Below are 5247 nucleotides of genomic sequence, written 5' to 3'. Positions count from 1 at the left end.
GAATATGTTAGTCACACATGTCCTACAATTATAAAAGTTCCGACGTGTAAACCTATACTGGTTTTTTTTTTGGGACCAAAGCAACAATATGAAAGTGGCAGGGCTTAGCGGTATGGTCCATTGGGGGAGTTTTGCAACTTTCAGAAACTGTGGAGGTGCATGTTGGGTAATTAGGTTAACGTTTACATCGTCCGCCGAAAAGATCCTAACGATATGAATGCAGTCGTCCCGTCTCAAACATTTTACAATTGATGACGCGTTCATATTCTTCATTGTTTTCGTAATGTCGCAAAACTTGCATATTTTTAAATTGTGCCCACAAATTTTATGTTCGCACTCACTAGCAAATCTGTAGAATTATATTTTGTACATAGTACATCAATACAGAACATTTAAAGAACTATAAATAATTTGCATTTCAATGCATCTTGAATAATAAATATTGAACTATTACATCTTGTTGCATATGTTTTTTGTCTCTGTATTCAATTTTAAGGTGATCCCTTAAAAACTTTGAACCAAGGAGCAGGGAACAGTGAAATTACAGTTTAATTTCAATGTTCCCTGCTGCAGTACCAATTACGAATAGGCATTTGGAATGTTAATATGGAGTAGTCATACTTAATACAGTTTTTTCCACCTATCGTTAAACTTTGAGTGTTCTATCTTAAAATTAGTTTACAATAGGATAATTCAGACGCGTTATTTTCAGATACCAGTCTACTATGACAATGAGAAAATTATTGTTTTCCACAATCGTCCTCTGGCTGATGCGAGAGATTTACAGTACCATACGCTTGATGAATTTTACTAGTAAGCCTGTAGGTCTTCCTCCAAAGTCTAATAACTGTGGCGTGTGACGTTGTAATGAATCATCACGCGCTTATTGTGACGCAACAGTATGCTAATAGCCACTCCCGTATGGAATGAATGTGTTAACTTTGCCATGCCACATGACTAGTGTATTGTATAGGAGAAGATCGATGATGAACAAAAATGAGTAATCATTAGACCCTAGTACAATACATGCCCATGAGGTGTGCGATTAGTGTGTACGAACCCCCCCCCCCCACAATAGAGTCTGAAATAACTGTTCCAGGGATTTCTCTTGGCTCTATCGGACTGTTTATGAGGAGTTGTTTACGTTATTGCAGTGTACAATGTAGTCAACCATACAAAACTCTGAGATAAATTTTAGGTTTTAGTCATAAAGATTACACTGTGTTGTTGAGATATGATATTTAAAAAATATATAATTAAATATTTGGTTTATTAATCCTAACTGAATTCTCGCCCGGTCACATCATCGGGGATTTCATTCTGTTTCGCTTATGGGAATCGGCTTTCGAAGGCTAAATTCACAATTATGTTACATACAATGAAGATTAAATTACCAGGGGTTGGGGGGGGGGCCTTATTTCAGTTTGTCGTGAAAAAGTGACGATTGCTTGGAATTGCGCCTGTCTGAGATATTAAATAGGATTTTTTTTCTGTTTTGAGTAGAACAAACAGGAGATAAAAATACTTCTTGTGTACCAAAAGTTCAGTTGAATAACCATTTTTGAACGTTTTCACGTCTCAGATTAAAAGCCTAATTCAGTTAATAATTCCTTTGGGGATTCCAATTACCATTGCAGATGCACCGATAATAAATCGTCCCAACCACGCATAATGCTATCGGAAGTTATGTCGTGAAACCTATAAGTTCTGTATGTGCGTTCGTGTTTTGTGTTGCAATTTCCGTTCTCATGTGACGGAAGTTTATTTTCTGTGTAAACATTTGGATGGATGGTTAATTGCTTTTGATTAATTAACTTCTGATTAATGATATTTTACGATGACGTCGATATCTCTGGCTGCCTCAAGAGATCACGTCATAGTTAAACTCGATCCCATATTATACTTTGTTGAAAATGCATAACAGATATTACTCCTTCAACTTCAACTATAAATACTGTATTTGAAATAATTAATTTATCTTTTACCAGGGGCGGATTGTGGGGGGGGGGGGCTTTTTGAAAGTAAAAAAAAAAACGAAAAGAAAAAATTGATCGCCCAAAACGCCTCAGAAGTTATTTCATAGAAAACAAAAGTCTCGCAGCCCCCGTAGGGTAGCGTTGACGCGACCAGCCCCACTTTCAGCCCCCCCCCCCCTTTGGACATCTCTGGATCCGCCCCTGTTTACCACATGTAGGCTAGACAGCCAGTGCCAGCGGGGAGGGGGAGCACAGCAGCCAGTGCAAAACACTGCAGCATGTGGTTATTAGGGGCCCATTCATTAATAGACCTGAAAATAATATGTTAAAAGTAATTTCAAAAACGAAAAGGGAAGCACCCAGTGCAAGAGTAGAAGAGCAGACGTAACTGTATTAATAAAATCATCGCGCCCTTCCTTCTGACGCTCCTTACCAGAAATAATATTTCCGCTCCTTGCCTGAGTGTTAGTTGATGCAGGCAAATATGAGTATATATAGAACGACAAGGAAATAGTTGTGATACTCAAAGGCCAAATTAACAATCATGTAAGAAAGAGATTTCCTGTTTTTCTTTCATCTATTTGTTATGTAAACCCGAATGCAAACATTGTAAAATAGTGTTTCTACAAAGTGTCTTTAGCTTCATCAGTACTATTGCGAATGTATCAAGAGTCAAAAAGTCAATTGATTGAATAACGCTTTTTTTTCATCATCGGCACACCTTTATGGTGTAACCTTACAAAACGGTATACAATAATAAATGTATATGACAGCCCTGGTTCTTAATTAATTTGCTAAAATATTTTGTTTAAGGTGAGCTCACGGGCCAAAGATAATATCTGAGTGGTGAAGCAACTCGTTATAAAGTTTTTGGTAATTTCAAATTCTACTTTTTGTTGTGCTATTAGGGTAGGCCTACTGCACAAACATTAAAACTGTAGCTTTATAATCAGGGGCGGTTCCAAAATTTTTCAAGCGGGTGGGGGGGGGGACAACAGTCTCAGAATAGGTAAGTAGTAGCACATACCACTGATTTGCATTGAGAATTTTTAAATTTAGTAGCAAAACGGGGGCACGTGCCACCCGTGCCCCTATTGGATCCGCCCCTGATAAAGTATACATATTAACATTCTGTTCACACCATAGTTGTCACAAGATAAAGAAAGTGTTAAAACAATAAGAAATTACCTTTAGTGTATAACATTAGTAATAACGTTAGTAATATAAACATTTTAAAAATATATAATACGTATAATTTATATAACGGTAAGTTAGCAAGTTAATACTGATAGTTAAACAAGTTAACATTAATTAAATGAAATATATTTAATGAAGTAGACCTGTTATGCTACCAACAACAGTAACAGAGAACTGGAAACAGCCGTAGGCGGAAATAAATGTAAGGTATCGTAGAAGAGAAGCACTTAGCGCACAGTATTGTAGAAGAGCTGTAATAATAAAATCATCGCGTCCTTCCTTCTGACGCTCCTTACCAGAAAAAGTATTGCCACTCCTTGCTGGAGTGTTGACGCAGGCAAATATGAGTGTATTTATAGAATGACTATGAAATAAGTGTGATATTCAAAGGCCAAAAGAGCTAGTAGGTTAAAAGAGATTTTCTGTTTTCTTTCCTCTATTTCTTATGTAACCAGGATGCAAACGTTTTAAAATAACGTTACTACAATGCGTCTTTAGCTTCACCAGTACTATTGCGAATGCGTCAATAGTCAATCAGTCAATTGTTTGGATAACGCTTTTGTATCATCGGCAAACCTTTTTGGTGTAACCTGACACCGACTACGGTACACAATAATTATGTATGCCTATAATTTATATATAAATCAGTCAATTGTTTGGATAACGCTTTTGTATGATCGGCACACCTTTATGGTGTAACCTTACAACTACTATGGTATACAATACTTAATTTATATAGAGAAAAGAAAATAGCCTTATAAAGTATAATGAACATAAACTGATGAAGAACATCAACAGGTGGCAAGTATCCATAGTGCTATTTTCTGTAAAAGAAACAAGTATTCCCAGGCTTTCCCATGTATAGCTAGAATTTACTTAATCTTTGGTGTTTGTTGATAGTAGCTTAACATTTTTTTTTTATCTTAGTGCATTCCCCTACTAAAATTGTCATCTTCTATACAACAGGAGCCGCCTGGGGCGAATACAAGGGGGTGCAGAGGGTGCGATCGCACCCCCTAAATTGTAATAAGAAAAATAATTGTTGTATTATATTGTTGACATGAATTATTTGAGTACATTGAGTACAATTTCCGGGCACCCAGAGGTCAATATTCTCAAAATTTTCCCACCACAGCCCCAACCATGGTGGTCGAACCTAGTTTTAAATGCCTCAAAAGTGGTCTAGGGGGCGAAGCCCCCAAAATTTTGACAATTTAGGGGTGTCAAAGGCTTATTTAATCGATTTTAGAGTCTACTAATATGTACAAAATGCAAACTTTTTTTTCTCCCCGACGAATTGTGGTTCTCCCCGACGTGGGGGTGGGGGAAGCTCTTGCCGACGAGGGGCCTGGCGCCATCCCTGTAACGTCACCTCACTTGGAGCTGAGAAACGTGTGGACTCACAGGTTTGAAGTAAGTAAAGTAAATAAATCAAAGACAATGTTTATAAGTTTTATTTTCTGTGGTAACGTACATCACAAATACTAATTAGATCTCTATGGTTGCCGAAAATAGCGGATAAAATATGAGAATTTGTTGGCTCTTTATTTTGACTATATTATAATGGTGATGTGATAATGATGAATTTTACTATTTAAAAGTGTCATTTCCAGCCATCTTAAGGTACTATTCCCACATGGCTTTGAGGTAGATCGAGTATATTAAATACATCAAAGAAAGTGTTTTTTTGTTGTTGTTGTTTTTTTTTTTTTTTTAGTTTTATTTTCTATGGTACATCACTGGTATTTATTATTAGATCTATGTGTTGCCGAAAATCCCTGATTAAAGATCATGAGATATTCACTCGCGCTTCTTCTAGGCTAAGATGGTGTGACAATGGTGAATTTTACTGTATAAAATTGTAATTTCCGGCCGTCTAAAGGTACTATTCCTCAAATTTTCTCACCTCGGCCCCAACCATGGTGGGGCAGAGGTGATTGTGGACTCACGGCTTTGAAGTGAGTAAAGTAAATACATCAAAGAGAATGTTTTTAAGTTTTATGTGTACATTACACATACTAATTAGATCTCTGTGGTTGCCAAAAATCGCTGATATTTTGACTATATAATGGTG

This window comes from Anneissia japonica, unplaced genomic scaffold, assembly GCF_011630105.1.
Source record: "Anneissia japonica isolate Jap-2015-1 unplaced genomic scaffold, ASM1163010v1 scaffold287960_len3192837_cov198, whole genome shotgun sequence".
Classification (NCBI taxonomy): domain Eukaryota; kingdom Metazoa; phylum Echinodermata; class Crinoidea; order Comatulida; family Comatulidae; genus Anneissia; species Anneissia japonica.
This window is presented reverse-complemented; position numbering follows the sequence as displayed.